This window comes from Cydia amplana, chromosome 13, assembly GCF_948474715.1.
Source record: "Cydia amplana chromosome 13, ilCydAmpl1.1, whole genome shotgun sequence".
Taxonomy (NCBI): domain Eukaryota; kingdom Metazoa; phylum Arthropoda; class Insecta; order Lepidoptera; family Tortricidae; genus Cydia; species Cydia amplana.
The window spans coordinates 9666513-9691340 of NC_086081.1; the positions used below are offsets into that span (position 1 = coordinate 9666513).

The 24828-nt window shown below is 39.4% G+C and overlaps 1 long non-coding RNA gene across 1 annotated transcript in view; it reads right to left on the minus strand.

Moving 5' to 3' along the window:
* LOC134653496 (uncharacterized) overlaps window positions 1-23225 on the minus strand; it is a 146893-nt gene extending 123668 nt beyond the window's left edge. Inside the window, exon 1 of the long non-coding RNA XR_010097261.1 lies at window positions 23212-23225. This is a non-coding gene — a long non-coding RNA (uncharacterized LOC134653496). The remainder of the gene's footprint in view (window positions 1-23211) is intronic.
* Between the last annotated feature and the right edge of the window lie 1603 nt (window positions 23226-24828).

Consider the following 24828-nt stretch of genomic DNA (forward strand, 5'->3'; position numbering starts at 1 on the left):
CAGATACACATATGTAAATTTCGGACAGGATCCCTGATTCTTGAGCAAAATCCCTGACGCATCGCATACGAATTAGTGATGGCCGTGCTATTACGGATTCGTAAGTAATATCGACTGCTTTTAAATATAACAATATTTTTTATGATCATTTATTGAATTAGAGATACCTACATTGAATAATTTTACGGTTTAGACTCACTTGTTTTAAGTCACTCGCGCGACATGTTTCGGAGAGCCTAGGTCTCCTTTCTCAAGCACTAACAGTGCGAGCAGCGTTCACGACGGCGGTGTTAGTATGTCTCACAACAGTTTAAATTCGATTAGAGATACCTACTTAAGCATTAATGATTTCCAATAAGAAGCCATTTAAAACAGTGACATGGTTGACAAACAAATCATATATACCTATATCTAATTCATTTTTTCATTATTTTATAAAATAGAATACAATATTTTATTTGCACATTCTAGAATAATCTAGATTCCGGCTGCAGTTCTAAATAATCAAATTAAGTGACATATTATTATGTTAGAGCAAAATCTGACTCATGGGGCCCACGCTGACAATTGACACCTGGCACTGACAATTCCCTGTTCATTTCCGGGCCGATAATTTAACAACAGTACATGGCGTCAAAAATGTACCTGAGGGACCAGCAATGTACGGCGAATAGTCACTGTCAGGACAATTGTCAGCGTGATGAAACGGGGCCTGAAAACCCTAGCTGGAACGGGATACGTATTTCGCATCATTAAAATGAAGCGCTGTTGCAGGGAATTATTCCAATTTTCGATGCATAATGAGCCGTAAAATATATTTCGCGATGTTAATTATATTCGCTTAAATGCTCACATGTGGATTATATACAGGTTGTCCCAAGAAGTAGTGATATACTGAAGCTGGGAGGTAGAGGACCTAGAGGGCTATCTGAATCACCCCCATGTATGTTCCGCGATTTTTCGTATTTTCGGAGTTATGATTTTTTTTAATTTTTCACCTATCGCCGAGTACGATGAGATTTTTATTTATGGTGACGTGAATTATTGCGGTAGATGCTTGATTTTTTTTGTGTGCTAAGCTGATAGATAGGCCAATTCAGTATGGTAACATTTACTATCGTTAGATCTTTGAATGGAATTAAAAAAAAAATTAATGCCAAGAAAGATAAAATTACCCAGTATGTTTTATTTTTTTAAGCGCCCTTGAAGTTGTGAACATACTGGGTAATTTTATCTTTCTTGGCATTAATTTTTTTTTTAATTCCATTCAAAGATCTAACGATAGTAAATGTTACCATACTGAATTGGCCTATCTATCAGCTTAGCACACAAAAAAAATCAAGCATCTACCGCAATAATTCACGTCACCATAAATAAAAATCTCATCGTACTCGGCGATAGGTGAAAAATTAAAAAAAATCATAACTCCGAAAATACGAAAAATCGCGGAACATACATGGGGGTGATTCAGATAGCCCTCTAGGTCCTCTACCTCCCAGCTTCAGTATATCACTACTTCTTGGGACACCCTGTATACACTCATGGACAGAAAAGGAACGAGTAAAAAAGTTTCATTACTAATTTTGAAATTACTTTAGGTGCTAATCCAGTAGGTAATTAACTTTGTTTTTGCGTTTTGATTAAATTTAGTTACATATGTAGATTTTGTTAAAGATTGTTTTTTTGAAATAGCCTATTAGTGTGTCCCACTGCTGGGCAAAGGCCTCCCCTCTTACCCGCCACTTGGCTCTGTCCAATGCACACTCCCGCCACTCCACAAAGAATGTATCGAGGTTTTCCCGCCATCTCCGTTTGGGTCTTCCTCTGCCCCGAGATCCATCATGTGGCATCCAGTCCGTGGCTAATTTGGCCCAGCGTTCTGGGTGCTTTCGGCAGATGTGCCCTGCCTAGTCCCATTTCAGCTTAGCGACCTTCATGCCCACGTCCACAATGCCAGTTTTAGAACGCAGTTTCGGTGTTACTAATACGGTCGGTTCTACGAACACCCAGTATGCTGCGTTCCATTGCTCCCTGGCAAACCTTGAGTCTGGACTTTTCAGTTTGAGACCATGTTTGGGCGCCGTAGCCTTTCATGAGACCTAACAGTAGAATAACAAAATTTGCTAAATGAGGTCAGTAATAATATTCCAACGCTCTTCCCTTTTCTTCACCAGGTCTATCAACATCCTTCCAATCTCTTTCATGGTTCCGACCGTATCCTTTCTCAGGTAGGTGCCCAACAGGGGGATCCTCTCGGTCCGCTTACCTTCAGCCTGGCAATTCACAAAGTCATCACCGAGCTCAAATCTCCCCTTAATGTCTGGTACCTCGACGATGGCACAATTGGAGGAAAACCGGATGAGGTAGAGCAAGACTTACTTATCCTTTTGCCACATCTAAGGGATTTGGGGCTGGAGGTGAATACCGCTAAATGTGAGTTTTTCCCCTGTGGGCCAGAGTCTTGTTTCTCTTTTTTAGTTCCTGGCCTCAGGCAGCTAGACACCAACTCTTTTTGTTTATTGGGTGCTCCGATATTTCCGTCCGCAGTTCCTGAAGCGCTACGGGTGGGCAGAGATCTTCTTCAGCTCGCTGGCGAGCGTCTCAAAGAAATAAGTCCGCATATAGCGTTGGTCCTAATGCAAAAGTGCTTCGCCGTCCCGAAAATGACGTACCTGCTACGTACATCTCCAGTTTGGCAGTTCCCGGACGAAATAACTTCCTTCGACGACACCATTAAAGCCATGATTGAGGCGGTTGTCAACGTCTCTCTCAGCGATGACCAACGGAGGCAGGCGGCTTTGCCGGTCCGGCATGGGGGCATTGGGGTGCGACGTGTGCAGGACGTAAGTCTGCCGACCTTCTTGGCGTCGGCCCATGGGGTGGCGGACCTTGTTGCTGATATTTTGTCCTTGAATGGCGACAAGGCGAGCATACCTTTCGTGGCCGACGCGTTGAGGGAGTGGTTGGCTCTCAATCCTGGAGCAAACGTGCCGGAAAACCCCAAAGTTCAGCGGGCGTGGGATGACGTGGGGTGTAAGGACACGCTGAACGGGCTTATCGGGAATGCTGTGGGCACGGAACGCGCAAGACTTCTGGCTGCATCGCAGTCAGAATCCGGGGCATGGTTGCACGCGCTGCCTTCTCCTCAATTAGGCACCCTGCTGGATAGTGACTCATTGAGGGTGTCCGTTGCTCTCCGCCTGGGCTGCAAGGTATGTGAGCCACATATATGCATTTGCGGTACCATGGTGGGGGCCGACGGCCACCACGCGCTGAGTTGCCGGCGTTGTGCTGGCAGGCACCCGCGTCACCATGCCCTCAACGATATAGTTCAGAGGGCTCTCAGGTCGGCGGGCATTCCGTCGGTACTTGAGCCTCCTGGCCTTAGTCGCACGGATGGCAAAAGGCCTGATGGGCTAACGCTCGTACCGTGGGAGAGGGGGCGGTGCTTGGTGTGGGACGCTACGTGTGTCAGCACCTTCGCCGCCTCGCATATCAGTCGCACGGTGCGCGCGGCTGGAGCGGCGGCCGAGTCTCAGGCTGCAGTGAAGCGGCAAAAGTATGCCCCCCTGGGAGCAGGATACATTTTTGTCCCTTTCGCGGTAGAAACGGCGGGCTGCTGGGGGGCGGACGCGAAAAACATGGTGCGCGACATAGGCCGTCGACTTAGGCAGAAGGGGGAGGACCCCCGCTCCGGGGCGTTTCTGGTGCAAAGGCTATCCATAGCCATCCAGCGCGGCAATGCCGCGAGTGTTATGGGCACTTTTGCACCGGAAGCATCTAGGAGCGGCAGCAATGTTTAGTTAGTAGTTAGTTTGTAAGTATGACCGTATGTATGTCTTTTTAATTGTATTTTAACCTGTCTTTTACTGCAATAAATAATGAATAACAAACAATCTTATCATAACTTAAATATCTTTCATAAATATATGCATAGTACAGAAACAGGCCTATAAAAATATTATTTCGACTAGATAACAGTGACCCGACCGCATGATAATTGAAATATTGTAACTTATTGGTCTTGTCAACTACGGCATTAATTACTTGTCATTCTACTGTTAGGTCTCCTGAAAGGCTTGATTATGTAAGATTCATTTGAAGTTTACTTTGTACTTTGAACCAACTTTAACTGTTATGTCTACAAAGTCTTACTCAGATAGTTTTCTTGTAAGATAAACATCTGTTCTTACATCGTTTGTGTAATTATTAATTAATTAATGGGGTTGGCAACTGTCAAGGGTTTAATTGTTTGTATAGACGAGGCCAGGTTTTACCTATCTCTATTAGTTTCTGTGAGATCTGACTAAAAGGGCCAGGCTATACAATTACACCATTAAAAAAAACAAGAATTTAACACTATTTGTAGGATTGACAGGTAAAGCCTAAACTGGCGACATCTGTAAATCACTTAGACTGGCCTTATTGGCCGGCATTATTAGTATTTAAAAGACAGGAAAATAATTACTAGGTAGGTACCTATACACTTATTCCCTATACGTTTTAAGTGTCTATATTGCGATTCATTCAAACAAATAAAAGGAATCATTAGTGCAAAGCACACGCCAATCAAACCTGCGGGCTATCAAATTACAATTTAGGCCAGGGCAGAGACGAGTTAATAATAAGAACAGGTAGTCTTCATGCAAAGATGTAAGGGCACGTACTGCATCATTTAACATATCCACTTATAACTGTTGTTCACATCACATTCACACACTTAAGGATGAGGGGCGCCATATTCGCCATAAGGTTGAGTACTTGAGTAGTCACCAAAACTGAGGGATGTAATTGGGTGATTCCCAAGAAAGAAAGGGACAAAATTTGACATAGGTTTGCTAAGCTGTGTGAATTAGAGGGTTAAACCGCAAAATTACTTTAATCAGATTGAGGTTCTTTATTATAAATGTATCTCCGGCCACATTATTTCGCTGTGACCTGTCTGAGCATGATCGATGAGCGATTGTTCCGAGCGTTAGGTTTAATTGGGCGTGTTTATTGGCGCGGTCGGCGGGATTTTTCGAGGGTGTTAATTTCTGACCTGTGTTCATATGTTGTGGGGCTTTTGATGTTTGATGACTGACGAGGTGTGGTTCTGGGCTGTCAAGTGCTTATCGGTTTACAAATTGGCTTTAAAGTCAGTGTAATAAATAAATTTGTGTACAATATATGGTAGTTACACAGTTTTATCCTAAGTTACGCAGGGTATGTTTTATTTATAACTATTTAAGATATAAATAAATGTTCTAAATACAAAACATAGTAAACATTCAGTGCTGTTTAAACTCTTGGGACACAAACCAGCGTCCCAGGCAAAATCATGCCAATTAGCCATATAGTAGAAATAAATGTTTCTTTAATATATTTTATCCAGAATCTTCTTCTCGGAACTTTACACTTAATGATCATTTTGAATGTGTACTTGTAACTCGCACATTAACAAGAGATTCCCAGCAACAACAATACTAGGAAAAGAGAATTCGCATCGTATTTGTATTAACCATTATTTGTACATTTCCAATTGTACATAGGTACCTATAGGTATACTCGTACGAGTAGGTGCCAGTTAAAGTATGTGTAATAAAGTCGTTGTTTCTTGTCCAAATCCACGGTGAATCCACAACGTAAAAAAAAAACTTTGACTTAGGGGGACCGGCGAGACCGCAATAAATTGCAGTGATTGTCGTTTATTTCAATGTGCCGCCATTTTGCTGTTTGCATTTCAAAATAACTTCTATAAATACGCCTTCAGCCACAGTTCGAAATTATCGCGATAGTTAATAATCCTTGATAATTCGCGGATAATTATCATAGGTAAGTATATTATCGAGTATAATGCCAGACAAAGAATGAAGGACTTTGGAGCAGGATATCTGGAACCAATGGACTTTAAAACGCTACCCATGAGCTCCATCATCCGACACATGGATATGCTGGGAAAAGCTCTTGAGTAGTTGACGGATCTTCTCTAGGGGGTAATTGCACAAAAGATCCCTATGGGTCGAAGAGTATCCGCAAGGGCCCCCGAAAACAATAAGATAAGATAAGATATTATCGAGTAGTTATTACCGATAATTGGAGTGTTTAGTGTTTACCTACCTACACTTTTTACTATTTGGAATAAATAAAATTGTTCCAATGGGATATTCCATCCAGAAATTGAGGTTACCTACCATCAAATTAATAATTAACTAATGATAATAACTATCATAAATTTAAAAATGGAAAAATACCCAAGACAGTAATTTTTCCACTTTTAAATTTATTCTAAGTTTAATAGCATCGGTCGTAGACGTTCCTGCTTGTTAAAAAATAAATTGATAACTATCATGACAATTACCATTAATAATTATTTTTCGGACCCTGTCTTCAGCTGACTTCTGATCGAATCAAGCATATACTTAGCTGGAAACAAATTATCGGACGCGGCTGACGGACGCGGCTCACAGCCGCGACGACTTATATATGTCGCAGTAAGATAGATAAAGCCGTTATATAGTTATAACCCTAGGGATATAATTAGATGTCGTAACATAGTCATACGAAAGCGATTCATTACTATCTTACTAGGAATATAACTATAATACGTATTTAGTTTAGTGATATAGTTATATTACTGGATTCAGTTTAGTGAAATAATTGTAGGTAGGGGTGCGGCGGTGCGGCGGAGGTATAGTTATATCCCTAGGGATATAGTTATATGCCGTATAATACGTATTATAATCATATTCCTAGTGCAGGCGATTATGGTGCAAGTAAAAGATCTTGATGTATGATAAAAATAGGGATTTAATATCCGATACTGATACAAGCGTATTATGAGATAAAATAGTATGTAAGACGCGTGCGGCGTTGTGGCTGCCGCTGGAGCTAATGGAGTGTGGTGGGGTCCGTATCTGTTCCCCGCGCGCCCGCGCCCCGCGCGGTGACTTGTTGTCGTAGACATGCTGGGGGGCCGTTGGAGGAAGCTGAGGGGTCGGTAGGACTGGCTGGCGCTGAAGCTTCTTCCAACATCTCGTCATTGTCATCAGGGAGGGGGCACACCTTGTTCAGTGCCCGTCGTTCGATCCCTCTGATGGTTCTAAAATCGCCTACCCTGGCGATTCCGTCCTTGCCGTAGTATAGTCGATGGACACGTGCAAGTTTCCATCTCATGGGAGGTAGGTTATCCTCTTTGAACACTACCATAGCGCCTTCCTTGAGATCTCTATAGGGATGTCTCCATTTTGTTCGTTTTTGTAGCTCGGAGAGGTACTCGTTTTTCCACCTCTTCGCGAAACTGTCACGTAGCAACTCGAGCAGCTGATAGCGCGTCTTTATGCCCTTTCCGGATGCAGCAGGAGGGGACGCCAGCGAAGTCAGAGGGCGCCCGATGAGGAAGTGCCCTGGGGAGAGGGGAGAAAGGTCGCTGGGATAACATGTAAGAGGAGTAAGGGGTCGGGAGTTAAGGACCGCTTCAACTTCCGTGCAAAGGGTACTCAACTCCGAAAACGTTAAGCAAGAGTTACCTATTGTTCTTTTTAAATGGTATTTTAAGCATTTAACATTGGCCTCCCACAATCCGCCGAATGTGGGGGAATAAGGGGGATTAAATATGAACTGAATGCGCTCTTCGGCTGTGTAATTATATATGGACCTCATGCCTGCCTGTAATGCTCGTCCCAGTTCATTGTTTGCACCAACAAAATTAGTACCGTTATCGCAATAAATTTTACTAGGTCTTCCTCTACGCGAAATGAATCTGCGAAGGCAGGCAATGAATGCTTTAGCACTAAGGTCACTAACGGTTTCTAAATGGACTGCCTTAGTCCAAAAACAAATAAATATACAAATATAGCATTTGCTAATTCGATTTCCGCGTCCTATTTTGCTCGAAATTGGAAATGGACCACAAAAATCTGTTCCCGTTATAGCAAAGGGGAAGTTAGGAGTGATTCGACTAGCTGGCAGGTGGCCCATCAGCGGCTCCATGGCTTTGGCTCTAAGACGAGTGCATATTACGCAGCGATGGTATATGCTTCGTGCCAACGTTCTACCTCCCAGGGGCCAAAACTGGTCTTTGAAGCTTGCCAGGAGTAGCTGAGGGCCAGCATGCAGTAAGCGTAGATGATCGGCTCGCATCAACAATTTTGTTAAGTAATGTTTAGCGTGTAGTAACACTGGATGCTTTTTGTCATAACTATATTCGCTATTATTAAGCCGACCACCTACTCTCAGCACGCCGACGTCATCAAGGAACGGAGACAGCTGTAACATATGGGACGAGGTAAGTTTTTTATTATTTTTTATTAGTTTAAGTTCATCTTTAAATGACTCTGACTGGGCTAGTTTTATAAGGTAAGTTAAGGCTGAACTAAGTTCGTTTTCTTTAAGGGGTCCAACTGACCGATTATGTTTTTCTTTAATTTTACAATTGTTTATAAATCTGTGTACATATGCAATTATTCTTTTTAAGCGTAATGAACTTGAATATCTTTGTATGTCAATTAAGTTTTTAGTTTCATTGTTTTGATTTATATTTGAGTGTAAGACTTTCATTTCAGGTAAAGCAGTCTCGGTGGCGGGGTTTTGCGGCCATTTAGATTTGTCATGTTTCAGGAAACCTGGACCTTCCCACCACAAGGATGACTCAACAAGGAGGCTTGGAGCTACGCCTCTCGAGGCCAGGTCAGCTGGATTTTTATCAGTGGGTACATGTCGCCACGAGTCTCTCGAGGTAAGCTCACGAATCTCATTCACTCTGTTACATACGAATGTTTTAAGTATTTTAGGGCTTGTTTTTATCCAGCCAAGTGCTACAGTGGAGTCTGACCAGAAAACCTTTTCCTGTATGGAGCATCGGAGAGCTCCGCTGACCTTGGAAACGAGTCGAGCGCCCAATAGGGCTGCTGACAATTCAAGTTTAGGTATAGTCTGAACTTTAAGGGGACAGACTCGGGTTTTTGCGCAAAGCAATCTGACAGTTATGAAGCCTGAACTATCCGTGGTGCGTACGTATACGCAAGCCGCGTAAGCGTCTTTAGACGCGTCTACAAAACAATGGATCGCACAAGCGACAGGAGATGAACATTGTACATGTCTAGGTACAGAAACTGAAAGTAAAGCATTCAAGTCGTTATGTAGTTTAAGCCACGTTTTCTTAATGTCCGCGGGTACCTCCTCATCCCAAGTCAACTTGATAGACCACAGTTTTTGAAGTAAGATTTTAAGTGTAATAGTGCAAGCACTTAGGAGCCCAAGAGGGTCAAATATCTTACAAGTGTTAGATAAGATTGTTCTCTTTGTAACGATTTCATCTTTAGGAATTGGTTCAATCGCAAATGCAAGATTGTCAGTGTTTGGTGTCCACTGTACACCTAGAACACTGGACTGTTTACTTAGGTTTAGATTGTCAGATACTACCGAATCCTTAAATATTTCAGGACAGTTGCTACGGAATTTATGCACTGGAAAGCATGCCGAATTAAGTGTGCCTACTACTCCGTTGAGTACGTGAGACAAAGTTTCTTTACTGTCTGCACCTGTTAAGATATCATCCATATAGCAATCACTTTTTATGACTTCAGATACTAAAGGATCCGGGCATTCTAATGCGAGCTGTAAAAGGCACCGTGTGCTTAAGAATGGTGCTGAGGCCGTGCCGTAGGAGACAGTATTCAATTGAAGCACTTCTAAAGGCTTTGTGTCATCTTCGCGCCATAATATTAACTGTAAGTTTCGTTGCGAATCATGAATTAGGATTTGGCGATAACATTTTTCTATGTCTCCCGTAAAAACATATTTATGTTGACGGAACCTGATTAAAATATTAAAGAGGTCGTCTTGTACGACAGGGCCTACACATTGTATGTCGTTAAGGCTTTTTAAGGAGGCACTTTTCATGCTTCCGTCAAAGACTACTCTCAATTTGGTACTTTCACTATTTTCTCTTATAACGCAGAAATGTGCTAGATAATAACCGAATGTCGGCTTATCGATTCGTGTGAGATGACCTAAAGACTCGTATTCATGTATAAAATCACTATATTGTTTTTTCAAATTAGGATCTTTATTTAATTTTTTTTCTCTAAGGTATAAAATCGCTTGGCAGCACCTCGGTAAGAATCGCCTAATGACTTTTCAGGGGTTTCTTTCAGTGGCATCTGAACTGTGAACCTGCCATCTGGTAAACGGTAAGTATGAGCTTTAAAGTGCTCTTCACAAAACTCCTCGTCAGCTGACAAGGGAGCTTTGGCTTCTGGAAGTTCTTCAAGGTTCCAGAACTTGGTCAACTTTTCACTAATTTCCTTTGTGAAAAAACTATGAAGCTTTTGCGACGTTTTAGAATTAGGAACATGAGTTGGAATTAAACGACCTGCTACGATCCAGCCGAATTCTGTACTTACAAGAAGGGGTAAATTTTGGCCTAGACGTATTTTTTCAAAACCTAACAGTTCGTAAAATACTTCGGCACCTATCAATATATCGACATCAGAAACTTTATGGAATTCAGGATCAGCGAGCTGAATATGTTTAGGTATGTTTAGTTGAGTAAGGTCTACAGGTAAGTTGGGCAACTGATCTGTAATCTCATTAAGGACTAAGCAGTTTAGCGTCACTTGGAACTGATTTGACATGGAGCTGACAACTACATCGCATCGATCGGATGCTGAGAGTTTAATGTTTTTAATGCCCGATATATCTAAAGAATCGGGTTCAGGATTCCCTAATCCAAGTTTATTTTTTATGTTTTCAGTAATGAAGCAAGGTTGGCTGCCGGCATCAAGGACAGCGCGAGCTACATATGATACATTTGTGTTGGGATTGGATACCTTAACTAACGCGGTACCAAGCATAATCTGCTTATCTGATCGGACTGATAAAGCCCTATGCGGTTGGTTGACTACTTCAAGGTCATTTGATGTTCCAACCGTGGGTGTCGTCGCAGACAAGGGTTTAGTTACGTTATTATCTTTATGCAGTAATGTGTTATGCTTCTTATGACATAATCTACATTCTCCTAATTTACAATTACGTGTTTCATTTCCGCGTCGTAAACAGTTGGTGCAAAGATTTAACTTTAAGGCTTCGCTCCACTTGCTTTCGAGCGGTAAAGATTTGAATGATTCGCAGTCTATGATTCTGTGACCCTGACTACACATTGGACACGATGAACCTACCGGTTTAGGAGTACTGGACGTGAGGAAACTTTTTGCAAATTTACTATGTGTGAATGAGCCTTTATGTTCATTTTGTGTGAATGGGCCTTTATATTCATTTTTTGTGAATGAGCCCTTATGTTCACTTTTTGGATGACTATCTTTAGGAATATGAGAGACGCTTTTTTCATGTCTGTTAGCTAATGTAGTTTCTAAAATGTCCGCTCGATTGCGAAGAAACTCGATAAATTCGTCCAAGAGTGGCAAGTCGGAGAGATTGTTTCTATACTCCTCCCACTTACCACTGGTGGTCGAGTCCAGTTTACTGGACACCATAAATATAATCAGCGTGTCCCATTGGTCAACCGGCTGTCCAAGCGTAGTCAGTGCCCTCAGGTTTTTGGTCACAAGGTCAATTAAGTATCTTAAAGATTTATGTGATTCTCTGGTTAAAGGTTCTATTTTAAAGAGAGCCTTCAGGTGATTATTAATAAGAATTTTCTTGTTATTATACCTCTGGCATAACAAATCCCATGCGACCTTGTAATTTTGTGAAGAAAATTCAATTGACTTGATTACAAGTGCCGCGCTCCCTTCTAAGGACGATCGTAAATAGTGGAATTTGTTAATGTCAGGGATAGTTTCATTATTGTTTATTAATGACTCGAACGTATCGCGGAATTCCAACCACAAAAAGTAATTGCCGTCAAACACCGGTAATTTGATAACAGGTAATTTTACGTTAACGTTATCCTGACGTGAGCAACTACTGTACGAACTTTGTTTATCCTCATTATTTATGGGTCGCAATTTTAATAATGTTTGAGCACTGGCAATATCACTGTAAAACCGTTTTTCAGTTTTCTCTCTTTCGCGAATTTGTTCATCCGGGTTAGGATAAGATAATTCTATTTGACTTTGACATCTCTCAAAATCACAGAATAAAGCTTCCATTTTTGCAATTCGCAAATTCAATTCATTAAATTGCGCTTCAGAAATTTGGTCAGGTTTTATCCTTTTCAACTCTTCAATAAACTGTTCAAAATGTGTCAGTCTACCTCTAATTGAACCGCGTTGTTTAATTAAATCTTTAAGCTTTAATTCATTTTCAAGCGCACCTATGTCTACGCCGCCGTTAGGAGAGGTGGGTGTAGTCATTATGTTATATTAATATTTATATGCGAGACACTAAAGTTGAAATGGATAAATAATGACCCAACACAAAAACGGTAATAAACAAGATCTAGTGAAGGGCAATCAATAAACAAGATAAGAAAACTGTGCATCAAACCAGGCAGGAGTTCCAGGTGCGCGGAGACACCGCGCGAAAGTAGGTCAAGTCTCGCTCGAACAGCTGACGCGAAGTAGGTCGGCACTGCAGCGAGTAGGCAGGCACCGCCGACGCGAGCGCAGTCAGTCCGAAGGATTTATCCTGGAAATGTCGGCCCGAAACGAAATGAGCTATGATGCAAGTATATAAGGTATCTAATGGTTTGGACCTTTGAGGAATAAACACTATGTTTAATAATGTGAGATAGTAATTATTTACTGGTAAAAACGTAATTTTACTTATTTAAAGTTACTTAAATTAATTGCTTTTATGAAATATCTTAGCGAAATAATGTTTAAGGAATGCTTTGTATAAAGAAAGCGTGAACAAGGGCGTGTTCGGTGCACAAGCACTTATTATTTTACGTAAACAACTTAAAGATTAATTATAATATTAAGCAGTGCAATTCAAGATGCAATGCAATTAGCACTTTATGACTTATAGATTAAGGTTGATTAGCTCCAGCAGGCCAATGGATTAAGTGCTTTTAGGCTTAAAATGTTTTTAATTTTTATAATGATTTTAATGCTGAATTATGTATAGGCAAGTATAGGCACGTAGCAGCATAGGCAAAGAATGCACTCAAGATAAGAAAGATGATTAGCGGAATCTTAGAAATTTACTAAAAGTCGTAATTATTTTTTGGAATAAAAGTACGCTAAGCACAAAAATCAAAACTAGGATAGGTAAAAGGGTAAAGGATAAGGATTGAGCACTCCCCTGGAAGTAGATCGCCGTCGAGACCCGCGTGGCATGCAGTCCAAAGGTTGCGCGCTGCAGTTTCTTTGTTCGCGCTTCTCGAACGTTCTGCCTTCCCTGTTGCTATGTCGCGTACGCGCAGATGTCTTGAGGTGACTAGTCCTGTCACGGTCGCCAAAAACTTGCAGGCGATTATGGTGCAAGTAAAAGATCTTGATGTATGATAAAAATAGGGATTTAATATCCGATACTGATACAAGCGTATTATGAGATAAAAATAGTATGTAAGACGCGTGCGGCGTTGTGGGTGCCGCTGGAGCTAATGGAGTGTGGTGGGGTCCGTATCTGTTCCCCGCGCGCCCGCGCCCCGCGCGGTGACTTGTTGTCGTAGACACCTAGTAAGATAGTAATATCTTACTAGGAATATGATTATAATACGGTATTTGACTAAACTAATGTGGTTAAATGGTTATAAATCTGCCAGGTAATCAATGAAAACAGTAAGTATATTCATTTTTATTTTTATTACAAAATCAACTTTGTTGGTTGCAATTAGTTGTAATACTTTTTAGCAATATTACGTAAAAGTACAGGTCGATTCACGAAAGCTGGCGCGAGATTTCTACTGAGTGACAGCTATTTTCATAGAAATTCTGTCAAATCTCGCGCCAGCTTTCCCCCCCAAAGAAGCCCCCGCCGCCGACTCCGCCGCACCCCCGCACTACACTGCTACAATTACTTATTACTATCTTACTAGGAATATGATTATAATACGTACTATACGGCATATAACTATATCCCTAGGGATATAACTAGACCTCCGCCGCACTCCTACCTACAATTACTATCTTACTAGGAATATGATTATAATACGTACTATACGGCATATAACTATATCCCTAGGGAAATAACTATACCTCCGCCGCACCGCCGCACTCCTACCTACAATTATTTCACTAAACTGAATCCAGTAATATAACTATATCACTAAACTAAAGACGTATTATAGTTATATTCCTAGTAAGATAGTAATGAATCGCTTTCGTATAACTATGTTACGACATATAATTATATCCCTAGGGTTATAACTATATAACGGCTTTATCTATCTTACTGCGACATATATACACTGGACTGTGCAAACTATCGGAGGTAAGCCGTGGACGTAACCTTGAGCCTTCGGACATCCGACAGAAATCTGGCGCGCTGGATGTTCCTGACTGTGCACACTTTTATGTGGCGCGCGTCAGCCGCGTCCGTCAGCCGCGTCCGATAATTTGTTTCCAGCTTATAGCAACTAAGAGTATTTTGTGTTGAGAGTACACAATACATTACGAACATTGTTTTTGTTGGTAAACGAGACGTCTTTTGTTTTCTTCTTAAGACTAATCCTATTAAATGTTTCAGAGAATTCAAATTACGCAGCTAAAGTTCCTTACCTTGTATACAAATTCCTTTCGAGAAAAGTTATACGACTGATACCTACGACAGATAATGCTTGCTAGTTAAGTAACACTTTTGCTATACCAAAACCCGCTAGGAGGTTTCAGATTGTTTAAGAATTGAGACGTTGGGCAGCTTGGCACTGGAAGTTAATATTGTTTATTTTATTCATTTAAACGCTGTTGCACACAATACAAAAAAATGCACAAATGGCTGACTTGATGCTTTATGGATTATGGATCTACCATGCAGTCAATCATAGAGATAAACAGAGGCATATTTATAAACTACTTAAAAAAACAACGGGTTGCACACCGGGAGTGCTGGCAGAAGTGAAAACTCTATCACTATTGCAAAATGTCTGCAGCACTATTTATAGGTAATTGAGGTTAACAACATCTAGCGTTATTTAGTCGCACTACTTAAAACCCCTTAGCACATCACTGTTAGTACTCTAGTTATACTAATACCAGTTAGATGGAAACTCACTAGATGGCATTTAAATCAATAAAGAAAAACTCAATGACATTGTAAGTTATTCGATCAGGCGGTCTAGCATGAGTTCCGTTCTCGCGCGCGACTCCATACATCTGGCGCGACTTCAAGTATGGACTCGCGCGCGAGAACGCAGTTTAACATTTTTTCCCCACCTCAAAAAGTGCACAGCGCCGCTAAAGAAGTTTTTACTTCAAAAACTAAACTTTTTTTAGTTTTTCTATCTTGATTAGCAGTTGGCTAACTTTAACCCGTTCAGTGTTTAAGGCTCCGTTAACGATTTTAGAGCCAAAATGTAAAATTGATAGATTTAGTCGTTGAAATTGTACTCCTTTTGTTACGTAATATCTAAATAACAAGTATTGGTTTCTATTAACATGTCTTCTCATCTTGCCTTTTAATAATAAGGTCCCGAGCGTGCGTCACCGGCAATATATGACGAGAAGGGGCAGTTTTTAAAAATTCATCCAGAAATTATAGTTATAAATTATAAAAAATTATGTATAAGAACAGTTTCAGGAAATGTTGTAGATTGTTTAAGTCTCAAAATTACGTTGAAATTAAGTCGATTTTCACGAAAAAAGTTCACTTGTTTTGAAGTAATTTCTGGTGAAAATTGATTTCGTCTAACTTTCATTTACTCTAGTTCAATATCATATAATAAAAATGTAGTCTATGCAAGTTGGAGTACAGGATATGTGTAGTACAAAATTACCATTTTTAGCAGTCCAACCTTTACGAAATTTACAAATAAGATCGACTAAATCAGTGCTTTACGCGCGTTTACCTAAACGTCCATCAGAGAAAAAATCATTACTAATTTAATGAGTCAGTTTTCATAAAAATTATCTGTACAAATGCAAGATAATAAGACGTGCTAATAGATACCCGTACTTGTTATTTCTATTACGTAACAAAAGGTGTACAATTTCATCGACTAAATCTATCAATTTTACATTTTTGCGTCTAAAATCGATACCGGCCTCTTAAAATGCGATACCGCGAAGTCGTTAAATGAAAAAAAAAACGCTATACATTTTATCCAACGTAAACATAGTACCATCCGTATCATAAAACACCTTTCAAGTGGCTCTGATCTGACAAGAGGCGCCGAGCGTCCACTGCCAATATACATGACCCCACTTTCTGACGACCCAAAAACACTAAACTCAGAAATATACGGAATAAATTTCTCAAAAACTCGCTCTTGGAAGATTTCCAAATGTCGTTGTGCCGTGACCGAGTGTATAAATAGGTATAGCATACGAGAACGTTTGGATATGGTAATTAATTAATAATGTTCGTGTTAACTCTATGAACAGTTATGTCAAAACGGAAATAGATGTTTAACCTGCTCGTGCGCTGGTCTTGTGTGCTTTTTATTAGTGAATACGACTTTATTAAATACACTCAAGTGCATTGAAATCAGGTCACTGTGTATACGAATTTCATACAAAGTGAAATTAGTGTCATGAAGCAGTAGAGTTGTTTTACGGTCAAATGCATTGTCTCGTCTTGTTTGAGGTGATGATTGTTTTATCTTATAATTATCACGTCAAAATCGCGGCCATCACACGAATTACTATGACATACTAAAAGATGTAGGTACTTACGTAAAGACATCGTATTCATATACTGTTCATATTCATATTCATATCATTTATTGCATACATGTGTTTACAGTAGGTCTTATATTATATATCTTAGGTTACAACATGCACCCGTTAGGGCATAGCAACATTTTACTTAAATAATACTTAATCTAAATTTTATCTTTACAGCTATGTACATTATTCACCGGCTTACATTGTAATGTAATAGATTAATATTAATTTTAATTCTCGTTATTTATTTGAACTCTTAGGCTAGGTTATTTTATAATATGGATATAAAAATAAAATACAAAAACACTTACAAAAACAATACAAAATACGTATAAACATATTATAAAAAACCTAACCTAGGGTGCCGCCAGCAGCGGGGCAAGGCCCAAGCTGCCGGTGGTCAGGGCTGCAGAGAGAGGAACCGGCGGACTATCCGCGCCGTATCCAAGATCACCGCCTTCTGCATCTGACCCTTGATCCAACCACCTAGCGAGAGTCCTTAATTTTAATTATTATTAATACTGTGTGCACCTACCGAAGCATAATTAGAGACACGAGACATACAGCAACTACGAGATAACTTTATGTACAAATCAAACCGCCTGCTGCGGTGCCGTCGCAAAGTTCGTCTTACTAGAATAACTTTTCACCGTCTTGGTTTACAAGGTTTGCTACTATAAGTCGCATCAGTAATAATTAGTAAGTACATTTCAAAGATTCTGAAGACGGTTGTATCTATATGAAACCGTGATAAATGTCGTATATAATTACTTACTTTTCTAATCAGAAAATGAGAATTGATGCAGTAAGTAATATGTAGTTCATTAGTGCAATAATCCATTCAAGTTCTATTCCATTCAGGAGCGCTGCGACAGTCAATCGCCCGCGAGTTAGGTTACCCGTCATTTTCTTACAGAGGGATACGTAGTCTATCTCGTGGGCAAGATACCGTCGCGGTGCTCCTGTGCTAAATAAGCCTAATACGCAGCGCTAATCACGACACACTGTCGTAACGCCTCTTTACGAAGCATGGGTACCGAAAAAAACCATGCTGTCGGCTACGACATAGCGCTTCAAGCGTATTTTAGCAGTGAATTAACCGCCTGCATAGTTAGGTAACATATTATCTCCTTTTTTAATTTTAAATTTATCAACCGAATGTAAATTTAGCTATTTCATGTAACTCTGAGTCCCTTACCCATATCGTATTTGGACGCTTGCCATCAGTTTTTAAATCGCCCCAGCTTCCTTCTCAAATCCAGACAGATTAGAGATAGGCGTTTTGTTGATTACAAGAAAATTATATAATCGTAAATATTACATGTGACGCTGATTACTCCAATTTATCTCCATGAGTAATAGTTACGTTCATGTTATTTGTAATGTATATATGTCAGTTTGTGTTTGAATCAAATTTTCTTAGGTATTTATTTTTATCATTTTATTACCTATGTACACCCGTCGACAAAGTTTGAATTACAATTTACTTGACGATATGCCAAATTATGTTAACTGGCGGTCTAGCATAAGTTGCGTTCTCGCGCGTGAGTCCATACTTGAAGTCGCGCTTGATTTATGAATGAAGTCGCGCGCGAGAAAGCAACTCATGCTAGACCGCCTGAGCAGTCATGATAAAACACACTGTTTATAAGAGTTTCCTTACTCGTAGACAGCCAACGAGACACAATTACTAATATTAATTGTGTAAAGCTGTATACATATACGTACGTTTAAAGTTAAATGACAAAGGCAATTATGTACGTCACTCATACGGAAAACAAATTTAATTTGTTAAGAGACAAAATATCTCCATATAAGTAATATTACAAAATCGCTAGTATTGGTGTCGGCAGGAGGGTTGAGCTTGATTGTACACATATATATGTAGCTACATAAAGTACCAATTAAAGTTTAAAATTTAATACCTTGAAGAAACTTTTTGGGCAATGTTGTAGTGTGGCTATATTTAAATGATTATCTTTCATTATCTTTCTTTAGAACTTGCTATCGGTACGAAAAAAAACTCAGTTTTCTAAATGCATACATAGTTCGTTGGTGATGGCATTTGGATAAGATCACTACGATTCATCGATAGGCTGTATGTAGGTAATCTATGATTACGACCTAGGCGCAAGCATACTTGTTAACATTGTAATGTGTGCCCGATAACCGTACCCTACTTCGAACCCGTCAATGACTGTCTAGCCGGCCCTTCGATCTTAGAACGGCTAGAACGGCTAGCCAACCAATTAGACATCTTATGTGTAGAAATTGAGAGCTTTCCATAGAAAATGCGATGGTGCGAGCTTTCCAAAATGATGCAGTTTTTAGTACAGTCAACGGTCAAATTGTATTAGACCCTTATATTGTCACTACTGTCACTACGGATTTTAATCCTGCAGGATTTTATTTCTGTGCTTTCGAAAACAAAATAAATTATAATATGCTTTGATGCTTATACATATGTGGATGCTATTAACAGCTATCTTTGCTCTGTATCGTATTCACTTTTAAACCTTGACGCAAACCGAGGAGTAAATAAAATATTATACATACGTTGGTCTGCTATATACTTTACCAACCGTCTTTATAATCTTCTTGATACGTAACAATTTAATAAGGTCCCATCATTCCAATGTGTTGTTTATTCTCATAAAATCAATACCCACATACTATGCTAGTATAAAACGAATAACACTAAATCTCAGCATGATCAGGCGTGTTTTACTCCGCGATTTCGTCGCTTTGCTACAGGTAGCTAAAAGTACATTCGTTCGGCCCCAATTTTGGGGAAAGCCATAAGCCGCGCGTGGCGCTGTCGCCACCTAGCGGCCATATCTGTGCTGATCGTAACAGACGCGTTTTGTTAGAGAGTGAGTCTTCTGTACTTAGTACTATTATTTATTCTGTGGTATGATCCATCTGTCCCCAGCCGGCTGTGCTCCGGTATCGCATAAACATCATAACGGTGTAGCCGACCCCGATACACGCACCAGACGACATCGACACTCCTACTAAGTCTTATGTACCTATGTGTTAGAGCCCTTTCACATTATACACGATATCGGCTATCGTTATCGATGCCGTATCACGTATTAAGGTTCCTGCGTATGTATTTATTTTATGAGACTTACGCTTGTAAGTGTCATAGCGCTTATTTATTCAAACAGGACGTAGTCGCATTATATACTATTTTAATTTATTTATGAATGTAACGACATTTCCGATGTGACATTAGGGCCTATTTATGTACACTTTGATTAGTGTTAAGTGAGAGTTCATACATTTGCGTGTAGTAACAATCGAGCAATCGTATGAACCCGCACAAAATACTAATCAATGTTCTGTAAACAGGGCCTTATGTAATAAGCCCTAGTTTTCAGGAATGAGTAAATGATGGTCTCGAATAAGCCCCGTTTAGAAATTAAAAGTATTGAAGAGCAAAAGACGGATTTCGCGGACCTAACGTCACAGCTAGGGCTTTAGCCGCCAGTTAGTGCTAGTCCCGATATCGGACACTGAAAACTACATATATTACCGATATCAATATGAACAATCAATATTTGTCATTAACGTCTACAATATCGTATACTTCTCTAGTTGCGTCCGACAAGACACGGTATCCCGTGTAGGATAATGAGAAGGTAATACACTTATACTGGCTGTAGTATTTGTTAAAGCCCGTATCGTTAAGCGTTTCGTGCGTGAAGTTTGGGGTTTCTTCGCCAAAATGCTAGATTTCACAACAACATAGCAATTATAACGGTCCATAGAATTTTCGATGTATTACGTCTAATATAGTTTAGTGATATTTACTTGAATTGAAACTACTCAAGTTTATTATATGAGCCCGCCTGGCGGGTTCTTAGCAGTGACAATATCAAATGCGATTAAGTATCTTATGCCACTGTAACTTTTTAGAACTTCCACTGCCACTGTAACTTCATGAAATAAATAATAATACATATTAATAAGTAATAGTTTGAAGAAATACGGAAATAACCGGGCCGAGGAATATATAATATATATATACGAGTATATATTTTGAGTAAATTACCTGGCTGTTAATAAAATTGCAAACTTTTATCGGAAAATTACAAATTTCGACTACAGAAAGCTTTGATATTCGATGCGTGATAAATTGGCATTTACTTTCACTCTGGTTACTTTGCTAAAATATGTATTGTCTAGAGTACGGTTTTCCCTGATGTGGCATTAAAATGAATACTTAATGTGTTTATTTAAATTCAGGGCATTAAATATCAGCACGTATGTCGTAAAGCTGTGTTAATGATCCTTGACACCCAACTGGATATTAAAATGGGTTATTGCAAATTTAATGTTCACACATTTAAGTAGACTTAAAATTCAGCACAGGTTTAATGCCACCAAATTATACGCTTTATTTTATCTTTTGCATGATGTTACCATCTTTCATTTTCACTTGGCAAACAGTAACCTTATCATCGTGATATTTTCCTGAATTGAAAAGTAACTGGTACGAGTAGATAAGTGTAAGGTCTGAGTGGACGCTCGAGTTGGGCGTGCAGCGGGGCGGGGCGTGCGGAGTGCATGTTAAACAAATGCAAGCGTATAGGAGCGGCTTAGTGCACGCTGCTCAAATTACTTGTGAGCCCGACGCCACGCTGCACGCCCCGCCGAACGCTCCGCTTAGAGCAGCGGTCGGCAACCTTTTAGCAGCCAAGGGTTAGTAGTTATCGAAGTTGACGCGGGCCGCACGTTGTTAATATTTATGACTTTATCAGACATTGTCGTTTGTCAATATTACATACAAAATAGCCAGGGAGGCTCGCGGGCCGCAAGTGACAGGTTCACGGGCCGCATGCGGCCCGCTACCGCGGGTTGCCGACCGCTGGCTTAGAGCGTCCACTCAGGCCTTACTGCCTGATGTGTGCCGGATTAGAACGAGCATTTCTAATCCGGCACACATTAGGTTTTTAACCTAATGTGTGCCGCACTCCTTACGAAACTTGCTGCTTACCTCTGCGAAAAAATGCATAGGTGTGTATGAAGCCCCCAGTCTACATTGGGAGCTAGGAGGGCACTTGGAAAAGATTAAATTTGGATTGTGACTTAGGGTTGCCAACCGTACTATATTATATAGTATTGTACTATATTTTGGCTCTCTGTACTATATACTTTTGGAAAAATATATAGTACGCTATAATACTATATTTCCGATTAAACGTATGTTACACTTATGTTTAGTATTTTATACACCAAAAGTACCATATTTTTTTGAAATGTACTATATTTTTGATGCCCTATTCTGGAAAATACTATATTCTACCAAAAAATAGTTGGCAACCCTATTGTGACTACAGAAGCGTTGCTGGGGAGCGTTGCGCGTTGCAGGAGCTAGAAATGGGCGCTTTAGACTTATTTACGGTGCTGATGAAGTAGTGAGATCGCTACTTACACAAATCTCATATTAGGGGTCATCCATTAATTACATCACACGTTTAAGGGGGGGGGGGGAGGGGGTAAAGAAAATGTGACATGCTGTGACAAGGGGGAGGGGGGAGTCACAAACTTTGTGACGTCACTTTAACTTCATCAGTAACAAAAAAATAATTAAATTATTTTATTTTTTATCATTGATAAATACGGTATAAAACAAGTTTTTGGAACGATAATTGTTTTTATTCGTTTAAATTTCTGTCCCAATCAGTTTTGGGTTGTAAAATTACTAATATTTCTTTTGTGAAAAATATTTTGATAAAATATTACATAAATATTTGACGATTTCGTTGAAAAAATGTGACGTCACACCAGGGGGGAGAGGTCTGCCAAATGTGACCAAGTGTGATATGGAGGGGGGAGGGGTCAAAAAACCTAGAAATTCGTGTGATGTAATTAATGGATGACCCCTTAGATACGTAGTCTCTTTATATACGGATCCGTATCAGTGATAAACATCTGTTTGTTTAGACATGTAGCTACCCAATATTGTCACCGTTACTCTGATTGGTAAACTATTTGCATTGCAACCAGTTTGGTAACAGTCCGCAGCAGAGCCAAAGCTCATTCACAAATTACCCGCTAATTGTGATTGGTAACCTATACGATACGTATATCGAGGACATATCACACTGTCCATTCTTAATCCTTATTGCATTGATAATGAAGTGTATCAATGGTTAACTGTGTTGCTTTTAGTACGATGACACGACGCGTCGGTAATTGTGGATTGATTGGTGAAATGCGGTTTTCTGCTCTGCAAAATGGAAACACATTAATTTTAAATATGTATATTATAAAACGGAATATGGACGTGAGATATTTACCTCGTAAAATATATTACTCGCCTCACAGTGTATGGTAATGTTGGTAGTGGATGGCAATGTCAGTGTATGGCAGTGTATGGTGTGTTTTTTTTTTGTTCTTTTTATTTGAACTTGCCGAAATTGCTAACAAAATCCATAGTAAGTAATTAGACTTCGAATAAGCAGTGGGTGTTATTTTTTCGCTGTTCACTAACAGTATGACTAGGGATTGCAAATATTCGAAACTTTCAGGTATTCGAATATTCGACTTTTTCTGACGACATATTCGAATATTCGAATAATTATTCGAATATTATAAAAAATAAGAAATGGAACGAGAAATCGGTTTATTATCGTTTTATTCAAAAGCTTTTTTCACATATTGCTAAAACTAATGATATTTTGCAGAAATCCACTTAATTTTGAGTAGATTTTATCTTCCTACTATGAGATGCCCACATTTTATAAAAACAAGTAAAACGCCAAAATTAGATGTATTCAATATTTCTAGATAAAATTTTTATTATAAATGCGTCGTTGCGTGAAATAAAATAACTTTAACCATCCAAACACCTAGGTATGTAAGATTTTTTTTATTAGAAAATTATTTTCCGATTTAAATTAACTTGTAGTCACTCAGAGGCCTGTAAAAACGCCTTTAATTCCATTGTATTTTGAATCTTTATTGACTTTATTTGTTTTGGCAAGTTTTTATTCCTAATGGTCGGCTAATTATATAATATTGGAATATTTAAGGGAAAAAGTTAGTTGACTACTGGGTGGATTATTCGTCAGCTAAAGGTGTATGGTTAGATTACCTAGTTGGGCAGGTTTGGTATGATCAAATTTGAGAATTGCGATAAGTGGTAACGTTTAGACTTCAAAAATTCGCTTAACGTACGCTTGTACTGAATAAACAGAATGACCCTTTAACTTAAAACTTACGCACCGTAAAAATAACATACTTTTTGATTTCGTTTTCTTTTAAATTGAGTTAGGTTTCACTGTATTCACGAAGTCTATCGAGAGGAATACAGTAAAAATAGTATTTCCTTCGTATTTGGGTACCTATACCGTTCCTCATTCACTGTGAATACCCGGAAAACACACAGAAACTGTAACTACAGCGGATAAAATAGATTTTTTATAGTAATAAAAAATATTCGAATATTCGAAACCTGAGCGGCCGAATATTCGAATATCAAAACAGGTCGAATATTCGACAAATTCGAATATTCGAATTGCAAGCCCTAAGTATGACTTAATTAATATTCAGTTCGCTGATTTAAAGACCGACTTAGTCAAAGACTCGACATAATGAGATTTTGATTTACGTAAACGTCACCTAGGTACCTACTTTTTAACCGTCAATATCAATGTCCGTTTAATATTTATTACTCAAATTGTCGCTTTTACTTGATTGAGTAAATATCATCAGGGTGGGGAAAACGCAGGTGTATGTTTTTTTTATGATATTGGAAGCAAATGAGCAGACGAATCGCCTGATAATAAGCATCAATCGTCGCACATGGACACCTGCAACATTAGAACGGTTGCAAGTGCATTGTCGGCTTTTAAGATAGACGCTCTTTTCTTGAAGATAGATAGGTTGAAGGAGGTTAGTTTTTTGATATAATTTACAGCACATTTTTGTTTCTAATTTCTACTAGGTATACCTGGAACCTTTTGTGCCTCTACTACCCACTGTTAACCCTATCAACGTCGCCGATAACTGAGTTTAGTGTGTCAACTAATTGCGACGTTTGACGAGGGGTGATTGTGAATAGGTCGCGTGTGAATACGCCAATTTGCTGGGTTTCATAACTAAGTCG